This window comes from Crotalus tigris, unplaced genomic scaffold (genome assembly GCF_016545835.1).
Source record: "Crotalus tigris isolate CLP2741 ecotype Arizona unplaced genomic scaffold, ASM1654583v1 scf7180000023598.3388751, whole genome shotgun sequence".
NCBI lineage: Eukaryota > Metazoa > Chordata > Lepidosauria > Squamata > Viperidae > Crotalus > Crotalus tigris.
Genome location: NW_024100068.1, coordinates 820384 through 834230, shown reverse-complemented (window position 1 = coordinate 834230; position 13847 = coordinate 820384). Strand labels below are relative to the sequence as shown.

General features: G+C 36.8%; 1 protein-coding gene across 1 annotated transcript in view; it reads right to left on the bottom strand.

Annotated features, from left to right (window-relative positions):
• Nucleotides 1–13847, bottom strand: part of KCNH5 (potassium voltage-gated channel subfamily H member 5) — a 201794-nt gene that overhangs the window by 106847 nt on the left and 81100 nt on the right. The gene's annotated exons all lie outside the window — the stretch shown is intronic.

Here is a 13847-nt window from a genome sequence, read left to right as displayed (position 1 = left end):
AAATCCTCTCCTGCTATTTCAGTACTCTGATATAGAATCTCCTAATTGAAAATATCCTAATCTTCCAATGACTCCCTCATTAAGCAAAACAGTATTCATAGGTAGAACAAGTTTAATCTTACACATGGAAATTGCCAAGAGGACAACTTGGGCTTTAAATTGTATCATTAATCATGCAATTGGTTCAGCTATTAGCTCATAAATTCTGGCTGGTTTTATTTATTAATTTAAAAATACCTTTTTTCTTCCCACTTCACTCTGAATACATAATGTAAAATTCAATCCTACTTCCTTGTAAAACTAAATTGACTGAAAACAGATTTCAGATATCATAAGTCCTGCAGAACTGTAACCCAAGACATTATTTTAATACATCATGAACAGCACATTGCTGACATGATTTCAGATGAAACACTGAAGACAAGAAATTTGATTTAGTTTAGAACAGGGGGTCTCCAACCCCTGGTCCTTGGCCTAATAGTGGGCCACAGCCCATTGGGAACAGGGCTATGCAAGCGGCAGGTAAGTGTGTGAAACTACATTTGTGCAAGCAGTATGAGTGCACAAAATCAACCCATCTCCCAATCCTGCTACCTCCAGTCTGCAGAGCTGGAAAGGTTGGGGACCACTGGTTTAGAAAAACAAACTGCATGTGTTTGTGTGTCCGTGCATGCGTGTGTGTTGGGAATCCCCTGCAATTCTGCATTGTAAAAGTTCACTTTGGGATTAACACAATTTCTCACTTTCTAAAAGGGAGATCCAAGCATTCTGTCCTCTTTATGATTTCTGTGTAAAATGAAGAGAAGAAACTTTTGGCCTTAACAAAAAGAACCTGCAGGGGATAAGAGAGGTAAATGGAGTCAGTCAAGCAGGCCAGCACAAAGCTTTCAAGGGAAAACCCTATGCTAGCACACTGGTTTTAGCTATTTCCTTTTCCTTTTTCATGTTTTTAATTTATTCACCTTACTATTTCTTATTTCTGTTTTGCATATACAGCCAATTTGGTATAGTGGTTAAGGCACTGGACTCAAAACTGGGAGACCATCAATTCTAGTCCCATCCTACGCACAAAGCCAACTGGGTGATTTTGGGCCAGCCACATCCTTTTAGCCCTTGGAAGAAGGAGGCCATGGCAAACCACTTATGAAAACTTTTGCCAAGGAAACTGCAGTCCAAGCAGATGCTAGGAGTAAACAATGACTCAAAGGCATATTAAAAAGAAGTGCCCTGTTTACTGTTAATCCCCAAAGAGTTTGTATGCATGTATGCTTCACATATCCATGTTTAGCAGGGGCTTCCATCACAAAGGGATGATTTGCAAGCATGACTAAGGCAGCCTTGCTGAGTTTTATATCAGTCCTGGGGCAATGTTTTTCCATGGAGCTTGTTCGTGCATCATGCTGAGTTCTCAAGTGTAAACTGAATAATAAGAGGCCTAAACAAATTAGCTTATAGTAAAAGCAACGGCTGTGAAAATCCTGTACTTTAAAAGAGGGCTTAGAAATATTTTTCTAATCCTGGATTCCATCACATCATTTTACATTGTTGGTTAAGGAACTTAACATTACTGGAGATAAATATAGAGATATTATCTCCCAAAAAAAAAAAGATTTGGTAATATCCAGCGATTTCACAAGTTTTCCATTGTCTTGCAAGATCTCAACTAATTTGTAAACATATTAAGCTATTGTTTTAAAAAGCCAAGAAAACAGCTATATTTCAGAACAACTGTTTGCCAGAATGGAAATATAATTTAAAAGAATGGGAATGGTATTCTGATGTTTGATACCTAAGTTTGTGTTAGCAGAAAAACAAGTGCTGTACAAGGAATTGAACGAGGTTCACATCCAGTGAAGCAATTAATTGCCCATTTGAATAAGTGAAATGCTAAGTTTGCACATTAAATAACTGCAGCAATCTTGCACAGTATCTCTGCTGGGCATTTGGGTTTTTTTAAAATCCAAAGGAAGCTGTGTAATCTAGATGTATGAATTAAAACCTTTGTTTACAAAGAAATGCTACTACAGGCATTCTAGATATTATCAGCAGCATAAATCTGGCCACACACAAAGTCTCTCGGGAACCCTCATCACTATTTATTTAAATAAATAATGAAGGATTAGTCACAGTTAATGTTTCTACCCTCCAATCCATTTCTGTTTACTATTTCTTTTAGTTCACTTGAATACATTTTCTTAAAGAAAGCTCAAAACAAGTGAGTTTGGGCAAAGATGTTTCTAGATGTGGAATCATTTTAATTAAAAGAAATCTTGCATTAATAGATGCAATGCCAATAATAAAATACAATAATAAAAAGTTTGGAACTTTTTAAAGAATTATACCTTCCAAATCCATTCAATATATTAATGTTATCATATGTAGGCAGCTCATAATTTATTTCTTATTTTTATTTATTTGACAATCAAATGACTTTTGGCAACCTACACCATGCATATAAAATAAGAATTGAATTAAAGTATTCATATCCCAGTCCCAGTCTCAGTCACAATAATAAGATAAAAAACCCAGTCAACATCTATTTCAAAAATATAAAAATAGGAGGAACAATGAAAATAAAATGACATCAAATATAAACTTAAGCAAAATACAGCCAAAATAACTTAATTTGCACATTTTCCAAAAAGCCTAATCTGATCTCTGTTGGAAAGATAGTACAAAGTATTGGCACTGCCATAGAAATTGGTATTTTCTAGCTTCAGCCTTACCTAACTACTTGATAATGGGGGATTATAAGTAGTTTCTTTTCTTTCTGGATATTCCAATAGATTGATTTATTGATCTATTGGAATCAATAGATATAATTGATGATAATAATTGATAATAATCTAATAATCAATAAATTGATTCCAATGCCATAAACACTGATTTATGACATTGAGAAAGAGTAGGTAACAAGACCCTGAGCAAATCAGAAGCCTATAATCAGCTCCTTTGACACCTGCCAATTCTCTGATCTGACTTTAATTTTTAAAAAATATTAATTAAAAGAATAATAAATGAGAACCAGGCATATTGCAATATTTTAGCCTCTGTTGTCATCGCAACCTAACCCTAAACTTAAGCATCCAGTCCCTACAATAGGATTCTTAGGAATGCACAATCTCCATCATCCTAAGCAGACCTTCAGCTCTAGAGTCTTGGACATTTCCCTATGAAATGCATTATCTTTGGTAATATTAACTCTTAATTTCTGAGTTGTGACTGAAGTATGATCCTAGAGGAAGCTTGTATTATGATAGATATTGTAAGACGTACATTTGGCCTTGACCCAGATTATCGAATGCCACTCTTACATAATCACAATGATGAATAAGGAAAACAAAAATTAGTCTGCCTATTAGAAGCCGTACACCAATATAGGGCTGCTTTTTTTTCTTTGACCAAGGTTTTTTTTAGAATGATTTGTAAAATAGTATACATTCCTTTGGGTAGGGATATGCAAAATGGAATGGGTCCATTTTATTTTCAAGTTTCCGTGGCCATCAGTGATTACTTCTAGCCATTCTGGTTAGATAATATTGAAGTCCAGAATGTGATCATATTTTTAAACTTTTTAAACACCTTTTAAAATTTTGTAACATCCTAACATTTTAAACATTTTAATCCTATTCTTAATTTTAATTTTTAATTCTGTTTTTATCTTTGTTTTTAACCATGCTTTTTCTATTACTGTATGTTTTTATTGTAATTCACCCAGACTCACTTAGCTGAGATGGGCAGGATAGAAATTTGATTTACAAACAAATAAATAAGATATATCAAAGAGAAAAAAATGAGACTTCGGGCTAGAAGAGGTGGAGGACAGATGTTGAAAGTTCTCCAGAGTGAAGAGTGGTGTCTAGAACTCAAACTGGTTTCTGCAAGGGTGCTGAGGTATAGATTGGGAAGCTTTTACCTCAGGTTCTAGGCAATTCTTATGCTATCCAACACCCACAAGCAAAGTTCCTATTTGTATTTCAGCAGGAAAAAAATGAGCATAAATCTTGTGCCTAGTGATTGAAATTCAAGGAAACATAAATCACCAATACGGCACTGCTAAAAGTCATCCACAGAGCCCAACATTTGAAATAAATTATTTTTTTTAATGCTCCAAATAAGCTTGCCCAATCTCTTGATATTTCAGTGTACAGTACTCATAAAGCTGTCAAGAACTTTGTTGAGATTATCAATATCTTGTAAGACTTGTGATCTCAGTGAGATTTCTACTTCTTATAATTGCTAGAGGCTGTCATTACACTGACACTTATTGCCTCAAAATAGCATGAATATGGCTATCACCATTGAAAGTGACTAAGGGAATCTTCCCAGGAATAGTGGGAAATGCATCAAATTTGTGAGATGAAAAGAGGCTAAGACTAGAAAGTGCCAACATGCTCCCTTGACAAAGGCCTTTGGCTAGCTGATGAAAGCCAAAGACTTTTGGAAGGCTTTCAAGAACTACTTCACATTGGTCATTCTTGTGTAATTTTTATTTATATGTTTTCTGTCTTTGTTTATCTTTTCTCTTACCCTGCATTTATTAGTTACAAAGCTATTGTTGTAAGCTGCCAGAAGTCTGAAAATATTTGCCAATATACTAATAAATAAACTAGAACAAGATCAATTGCAACCCCATTTGCTCCTAGCCCATTACAAAAGTGCTCTTACCTTAGGAAAATGAGTCATTTCTGACACCATAACCTCACAGCAAGAATCTTGGTTATACTAAAAGCAGGTCAAGAAAGACCTTCCTTCAGGTGATGCTGCAGTTCTTGAATGCAGCACTAATTGCTTGTGCTGTTTTTTTTCCCCAGCTAATCAAGCTTCTCACACCACGAGTCTATAATGGTTTTGACATTCCTTGTATCACAGAAGGCACTCAGCCACCTGCATAATAATGTGGAACTTTTTTTAGAAATTTAGAAATTACTAGACTGGAAATTATATATGAAATGTATGCATTCTTCATTTTTTGGGGAGCAATATATACCCTAACTGTCCCATTTTTTTAGAGCAGTCCCATTTTTTATAATGCCATTAGAATGGAATGGAAGGGAATGGAAGGGAAGGGAAGGGAAGGGAAGAGAAGAGAAGAGAAGAGAAGAGAAGAGAAGAGAAGAGAAGAGAAGAGAATATAGCTGGAAGGGACCTTGGAGGTCTTCTAGTCCAGCCCCCTGCTCAAGCAAGAGAACCTATACCATCTCAGACAAGTGACTGTCTAGCCTCTTCTTAAAAATCTCCAGTGATGGAGCACCCACGATTTCTGGAAGCAAGCTGTTCCACTGGTTAATTGTCCGTCAATAGGCATGCCTTTGATCATTCCTTGATCCCATATATTTTATAAAAGGGAAGATTTGGGGGTAAGTCATCAATCTGAAATTTTGAAAGGGTAATGCCACCATGGGTATCTGCAACAAATCCAATCATATCAAAACGATTGCAGTCATACAGAGACATAGTGATGCAAATTCCACATCTACATATTTGTATGCCAACTTGTTTTGTTTTTGTGTGATTTTTCTTATTTTACCACTAGCTTTCTCCACTCCCCATAATAAAGGCATCCACAGAAATGGTTAACATTGTCAAAATGATGGGTACAACCAGGCAATCAAAGCTCTACCCCTTTTTAACCAGCACTGCAGCACTGCACATAAAAAAGAATGGAACTTCAATCATCCTATCCCAGATGATTGAAACCATCGTTTTAATACTTTTGACTGTTCAGAAAAGGTGTCTTTCCCAAATTGTAAAAAAACAAGGGCATGATTTGTTAAATCTTATCCACAGGTATACTTACAGAAAGTAGTGACCATATTCAGAATAAATTTAATTTCAAAACAACCAAGACAATTACATAAATGCTAATAAAGAGGTTGAATAACTACTGAAAACCAAACAAGATTTACAAATGGAAAAGGGAGGCAGAACCAAAGCCAGACACCCTAGGAAATAAACAAGGAGCCATTACTTTCAATAGAACTAGAGCATTCCATCGAAGATCAGCTAGGTCTACTTGGTTTCCATGCAATATGATCTACTTAAGAAAAGTTTCTGTCTGCCAAGTAATCCTTTATTTCCAAGGATCCTGGCCTTGAATTGTAATGATGATTAGGGGACTGGAGGCTAAAACATATAAGGAACGGTTGCTGGAATTGGGTATGTCTAGTTTAATGAAGAAAAGGACGAGGGGGGACATGATAGCAGTGTTCCAATATCTCAGGGACTGCCACAAAGAAGAGGGAGTCAAGCTATTTTCCAAAGCGCCTCAAGGCAGGACAAGAAGCAATGGATGGAAACTAATCAAGGAGAGAACCAACCTAGAACTAAGGAGAAACTTCCTGATAGTTAGAACAATTAACCAGCGGAACAACCAGCCTGCAGAAGCAGTGAATGCTCTAACACTGGAAGTTTTTAAGAAGAGACTGGACAGCCATTTGTCCGAAATGGTATAGGGTTACCTGCCTGAGCAGGGGATTGGACTTGATGACCTCCAAGGTCCCTTCCAACTTTATTATTACTATTATTATTATGGATCATCGCACAGTCAGCCAGATGTTCAGACTGGATTTGGCATTTTGTCTACCTATCGAGTCCTTACCAAGGACCTGGGATAGGCAGATGTGGATGTTTGATGGTATTACAGATATCGTTGCAGGATGGAAGCAGTTCCTAGTAAGGCCGCCTTTTGCAATTGACTAATAGTGAAATTGTCAATGTCAATGGTGTTCAAGTGGTTGTTGTTGTTGTTGTTAGTATTATTATTATTATTATTATTATTATTATTATTATTATTATTAGCCTTGCTGGCATAAGGGGCAAGAACAAACTTCAAGATTGGTCAGATCCAAGACACCAGGCAAGCAGTCTTTTTTTCTTCATCCCCTGGATTCATCCCTGGGGATTAAGACAGACAGTCACTCAAAATTGGTGCCATAGATAATTTAGCTAATCCTCAAATTTCTGCCATCATAGGTGTGACAAACAATACCCTTGGAATACATGCTATCTTTTCAGCTTCTCTTTGTCTTTGTTCCTGTGGGCACTCTTCCTAACACATCACTGGATTGCAGCCATTCACCACCTCTTAGAATGAAAAGTGCTCTCTTTTCAGTCCCAGGGACATTCTTGTAATGGAAGATGATGCTAGAACTGGCACTGGCTTTTCAGCATGTCAATTTCCTTTTTGTTAGTTAAAAGATTGTGTAAATGGAAAGTCAGCTTTCAATAGAGTGCTCGGCAGGTGGCACGTGAGGTCTGCATGGATACATTGGCAGTCAAAGCTAATAAACTGATTTAATATAGAAAGGTATAGATCAGTGTTTCTCAACTTCAGCAACTGTAAGATGTGTGGATGTCATCTCTCAGAATTCCCCAGCCAGCAAGAATAAAATTCTATTATATAAATGTATATCAGTCCATAGATTGTGTAGGTAAATATGTGATTTGGAATCTGTTGGTTCCAGCTAAGGTTTTGATTTCTTGAAAGGGGAGGAATAATGTTAACCACTTTGACTGAAAGACAGGACAGTTAGAGAGGGAAAGAGAAAAGAAAATGCAGCACAAAATCTTTCGTCATATGCTCAGTATTTAGTCATAGAATACTAAACCTTTTTAGCATAATGGATAATCCAAACACTGTAAGATCACATAGATGGCTATTTCAACACACATGATAAGGCATCTCACTTTCTGTGATAGGTAGCCATACAAATTTGTTCAATCTATCAATTGATATTAAAGAATTATCTAGAACACCTGTTGATAAAAACAAATTGTCTATGCATGAAGTTAGTCACTTCATTATAATGATCCTAAATTTTCTTGCTAAGCAGTAAAGAAAGTTTTACCTAAACTGCGAAAAAATTTTGTACACTCGAAACATTAGGATAGGATAGGATAGGATAGGATAGGATAGGATAGGATAGGATAGGATAGGATAGGTTTATTTGGCCATGCGATTAAACACACAAGGAATTTGTCTTCAGTGCAGAAGCTCTCATTAGCGGCAGAGCGGCATATAAGCTAAAATGACAAACAAACATCCCTATCTTTGTTTCAAATAACTGCATCTCCTAAGGTTACTCTGAGATAAAAATGGAGAATCTCTTACACAATTTCACAATGAACGTAAAAACGAAGGGCACTACAAAGTGTGTATGTTTGAAGAAGAAGCTATAAAGAATTCTTTATTTCCCCAATTTCGAAAGCGCCTAACGTTAGTGATGTAGGTAAGAGAAAGGTCGAATAATTTTGTGTGTGTGTGTGTGTGTTTGTGTGTGCGCGCTGAAAGCAAATTGAAATCTCCAGAAAGTCACCCAAATTGTAAAACCCTAAGTGATGTTTATGTATCATAATCAAAAGGAAGCTATCCGGGGGGGGGGGGAATAAAAGAGAATAACCTTTGGGACACTTTGAAGATCCTAGTAATGAATTGGAATGGGAGAAAACTTTCTGGACTTCGTATATTCATATCTGGAAAGGACTTGATTAAAAATGCAAGCTTATATCCTGAAGTGTCTTTATTATTTTTTGTTCCCTGATTGTTTTAAGGAATTGCTGCAATACTGCAAATGCTGTAAAAATACAAGAATGCTGGTAAAGGAGTGGCTTGTAGTAGTAAAGTTAAAAATATCCTTTAAAGCTATTCTTTTTTTGCTTTATTTAGGCAGCAAAACATGCATAGATACCCTTGGGATTTGGGGCTGAAACTCCCAGAATTCCCAGCCAGCAAATTGGGGAAGAATAGTTTAGGGCATCTAAGCTGATGAATGCCAATTTAGTTTCATTAGTTCTTCCTTTAACAGCAGCTTACACTGCCTACATTAAGAATAATGAGTGTTTCTTCTTTGCAATAGTGGCAAATATTTGTAGCTTGAGTGTATGATGAGAGTGTAGGTTTCTTCTCCAAGTTTGTGGGTTGTTTTCCAAACGTTTCATTACCAGGCTAGGAAACATTGCTTGGATTGATTGAGGGTTGGTGCTGTCTCTGGTTGGCTGTGTGGCTGATTTGGATTCTGAGGAGTTCGTAAGCTGGTTGTAGGTCAATGTGTCTGTTGATGGAATTGCTTGTGGAGCTCCAGGCTTCCAGTAATGGGATTCAACCAGTTGGCACCAGTTCGACAGAACCGGTAGCTAATTTTTTGTTGCCCAGGCCCAGAATGGACTTCCGGAAGCAGCATCCACACAGAGAACTGGTTGTTCACATATTTGAATCCCATCACTGCAGACTTCAATTAACTCATGACCATGATGGATGATAGCGTGGCCAATGATTTTTGTGTTGTTTCTTCTCTCTTCTATTTATTCTGAAATTGCAAATTGCATCTTCCAGGTAGCAGACACCAAGGGGACTGGACATAATATTAACGCTCACATTCATTTATATTAATAAATTATCATTTTTAGAACAATAACATTGTTTTAACACTGGCACATTCCTACTTAGAATATTTTCCAAAGCTTGGAAACCATCGTGTTTTAGCAATGGGTTTTGTTCAGCATTCCTGTTAATACAAATCCATTCCTAAGATGCTTTTAGTGCAGAGTGGGAAGTTTCTTCCTCCCTCTGCAAGTTCCTTGAATGTTATTTAAAGGGAATGGGGACTGTCTGGAATTATGTAAGAGGTAACACAGGATATTTCCCCCTCTTTCCTCCAACAGAAATTTTGGCTGGAATATGGACCCTCCTGTAAATGAAAAGGCCTTCTGTTCATAGAAGAGAACCACTGGATCCACGCCCTCATTCTTATCTAAAAAGTCTGGGGTGATTTTATTTTATGAAATTTCATAGCATATGGTGTACATTAATAAGATTGCATAAATTGGTAATTATAACTACAGAGGCATAAAGTAACAGCCTTCATCTGTTACTGTCTAAATGAGTTAGTCTATAACTTCTATAACCCCATCAATATGGCCAAACCTCTTTCCATTTCACATGTAACTTTTTCAAATAACAACCTTCCCCATCGCAAAGCAAAGCAAAGCAAAGCAAAGCAAAGCAAAGCAAAGCAAAGCAAAGCAAAGCAAAGCAAAGCAAAGCAAAGCAAAGCAGGGCTTTCCTCCTTTCATCTGACCTAGCCAGACTCTCTTCTTTTAATTCCTCCCAAAGGCTAGGGCAGAAAAGATGAGAGAAAGAGAATAGGCAGCTTTACTCCATTTTACAAATTCTGCTTGATCAATTATTGTGGGACCAGGTTTTTCTCAGTGCGGTTTTGTTTACAAGCTTCGAGCATGGCATGTTTACATCAGCATTTGGCACAATTTATTATACAGCAACAGATGTCTTTAATGGCTTATTCATCACTGTGTTTTCAGAAGAGCCTCAGTGGCCCAAATACAAGTACACTGTGCAGCATGGAGGTTAATTCCCCACACAGCTGAGATCTCAACAGAGAAAAGCAAAATGCAAAGGAAGAGCTGCAAGCAGGACAATAGTTCTATCTATCACAAAAATATTTTATGTAGCAACATCACCAGAAGAAAGGTAAGAGGATGAAATAGAAGACAAAAAGCTTTTTTCCAGCAAATAAGTAGTGAACTTTTTTCCAGCCAATAAGTAGTGAACTTCAAAAGAGCTGAGCCTAAATGGGCTGATATCTGAGGTTTTATATGGAGGGAGAAACTCACAACATCCTGCTACTTGTATGCAGAGAATATTTTTGTTGAAGGACCCTATGATTCCATACCTTATGTTTAATTTAATCCAGGGCAAATATCTCAACTGCTTCAGAGAGTAAGAGAGCTGAAAAGGAGGTTGGTAATAGCACACATGACAAACTGGCTGGCTGAATGGACAAAATTTGCTTCCTGAGAAGCAGAAGAGAACTAAGACACTTTGGAATTCTCAGTGCCACCAGAAAATGGATAACCATTTATCTGAAATGATATAGAGTTTCCTGCTTAAGCAAAGGGTTGGATCAGAAGACCTCCAAGATCCCTTCCAATTCTGTAATTATCTTAAAAGAAAATCCACTACCAGGGTTTCCCAGCTGGACAAACTATAGCTTGATCCCCTTGCTGTGTTCTAACTGTAGTGGGCCATGAGTTAGAGATGCAGAGAATTGCAGAACATATCAATGGGACTTGCAGATGCTATGTCCCTTCATTACTTCAGTTCTTCCAAGTCCTTTATCTCTAGATCATACTCAAGTGAACCATCAGGATTCCATACAGAAATGGCTCTCCATGGCCTTCCATCCCTTCAGCTAGGCTAGATTGCTCTGGAATTGGGTTGATGGATCACAATCTGTCCTGGTCAAATATAAACCAGCTTTTGTTACCAAGAGGTTTAAACCCAAATATTTTGCCTCTGAGTGCACAAGCATTTTTACATAACCCCTCCAAGCATTTTCTAGATACACAAATTACCTTGTGGAGATTCCCAACTACTCAAAAGGAATATATCATTATACAAATATAATAATATATTTCTTTTTGTGACTTTGTGCATTTGAAGACAAAAATATAATTTGTTCTAGCTGTCCTTTTGAAGAAAGATTATTTAGTGCTGCTGGTCATCAAAAAACTCTGAGAGAACCACAGTAATACTTCATGCAACGTATCATATCCAGGAATCATCTTGGCTGCCTCTAGCTCCCACAGTGATCAAGAAAAACATTATCAGATGATTAAAACAGACACTTTAGCCCAGCTCAAACTGCAGTCTTCACATTTTTTAGAACAAACTGAAATACCCTTAACACCATACAGTTATTTCAATATTTTCTGATGAATTCAATTTGATTTCCATGAGCACAGCCTGTGTATAGCATTTTCAACCTCACTACAGTCAACATTTCAAAAAGAAATAAATAAACTAATACAAGCCACTAAATGAATGTGTGCACAGAGTGTGCTTACATTGCATAAAACCTTAATGCCGCACTATTTTTAATATCCTTCTTTGACTCTGAGGCATGTAACCAAACTTATCCTTTCTCCAGATTTCACAAAGAGGGTCACACAAATTCTTACTAAATCAGACCCCAGTCTTGTTTCTCAGTAACAGTTTTCTCATTACAGGTACTCCTTGACCTACAACAGCTCATTTAGTGACCGTTCAAAGTTGCAACAGCATTGAAAAAAGTGACTTATGGAATTGGGTATGTCTAGTTTAATGAAGAGAAGGATGAGGGGGGACATGATAGCAATGTTCCAATATCTCAGGGGCTGCCACAAAGAAGAGGGAGTCAAGCTATTTTCCAAGGCGCCTCAAGGCAGGACAAGAAGCAACGGGTGGAAACTAATCAAGGAGAGAAGCAACCTAGAACTAAGGAGAAACTTCCTGACAGTTAGAACAATTAACCAGTGGAACAACCTGCCTCCAGAGGTGATGAATGCTCCAACACTGAAAGTTTTTAAGAAGAGACTGAACGGCCATTTGTCCGAAATGGTATATTATTAATAATAATAATAATAAAGTTGGAAGGAACCTAGGAGGTCATCTGGTCCAACTCCCTGCTCAGGCAGGAAACCCTACACCATTTTGGACAAATGGCCGTTCAGTCTCTTCTTAAAAACTTAATAATAATAATAATAATAATAATAATAATAATAATAATAATAATTTTTCACAATTATGACCATTGCACCATCCCCAGGGTCACGTGATCAAAATCCAGACGTTTGGCAACTGACTCATATTTATGACAGTTGCAGTGTCCCAGGGTCATGTGATCACCTTTTGTGACCTTCTAACAAGCAATGTCAATAGAAAAGCCAGATTCACTTAACAATCATGTCACTAACTTAACAATCGCAATGACAAGTGGCAAGAAATGTAAAATGGGACAAAATTCACTTAACAAATATTTAACTTAGCAACAGAAATTTTAGGCTTCAACTGTGGTTGTAACTCAAGGACTACCTCTACATAGGTACCAGTTCCAAAGTGAGCACTGCAAATGGACTTGAACTCAGCCAGGAATCAATTCTCTGAAATAACCATGTTATTTATTTTTCCAAATACGTTTGTCCACCAGCAACCAAAAATGTAAATAAACTCCAAACTAATGTACTATGTCCTGTGATCCTTGAAAATGAAAGCAAACATTACAGTTTACTATCATGTTTACAACATAACATACAACATACATGAATATACTTTTATAAAGAAATAGAGTTGTCACTGCTACTCTATGAAGGAAATCGTAAAAGATAGAAAAGGACTCACAAGTTATCATAAAAGCTTTCCTATTCTCATTAAAACTGCTGCATGATATGGATTACCAGATATCTGAACAGGCAAAGGAGGAAACAGGCAATTGGAAAGAAGGAGGAAAGTTTTGGGCAAGGAGGACACAATATTTTATAGTGAAAAATTGCAAAAATGTACTTAGGCCTACATGTATATGAAATTATGTTTTCCAGTATCAGAAATACTGGTTTTTCAAATGCAATACTGCATATAGTAAGTAAAATAAATAAATCTTTATTTTCAAGAATATATGCTAGTGATAATATAGAATCAACAATACACTTTTCAAATTTCACCATAGAAACAAATGACAAGTTATGTGATCTATAGATTACAACAGTCATGGATCTGAAGGAGCTTAAGGTCAATTGTTAGAATCAGGAGATAAATTTAAGTAAATCCAAGCTATTGTGTCAGTTGATGGGACAAAAAAAGGAAGAAGCAGACAATATACAAGATCATAATACACAAAAGTTTGAAGAACTATTGTTGTAAAAACAGCCCTCCCTCCTCCAGAAAAAAATCCAAGATAATATTTGATTTTAAGTTTATGCCTGCCAGATGGAGGACATGAGGATACAAAGGAAGACATGTCCTCCTTTTGCCTGACATCCAGTAACCTTATGCATGATACCCTTTTATTTTA